Raw genomic sequence first — 433 nt, 5'->3', positions numbered from 1 at the left:
ATTTCCTTTAAAACCTTCTTCACACCAATATTACCACCCTTCACTTGATTAGAGGCCATGGTTAATTGCAAAATTAATGCAATGTGGGTCCCTAACACACAACAGGAAATTTGGCGCTTAAAGAAAAATGGCGCAGAAGGCTAAAAAGCAGTCTCTTCCTGATGGTGCTATTTGGAATACTGCTAATTTGGAGGCATCTGTAAAATATTTAATACCTTTCCCTTCTTGAATGCTGAGCATTGTGTTTCAGGCATTTAAAACACTCATTTGCTTCCCTGTATGTTGAACTGTTTATATTTATACTTGTTTTGCTGTATCGCTTCATTTTAATATATCTCACAATATGTATCACACCCTGTATATTACTTCAACATATTCCGATTGCTGAAAAGTTGTTCATTAGACATTGTTGTTTTAAAAAAAAATCAAGATG

Source organism: Natrix helvetica (assembly GCF_964273705.1).
Source record: "Natrix helvetica genome assembly, chromosome: 5".
Taxonomy (NCBI): domain Eukaryota; kingdom Metazoa; phylum Chordata; class Lepidosauria; order Squamata; family Natricidae; genus Natrix; species Natrix helvetica.
Note: the sequence above shows the minus strand (reverse complement) of the source record.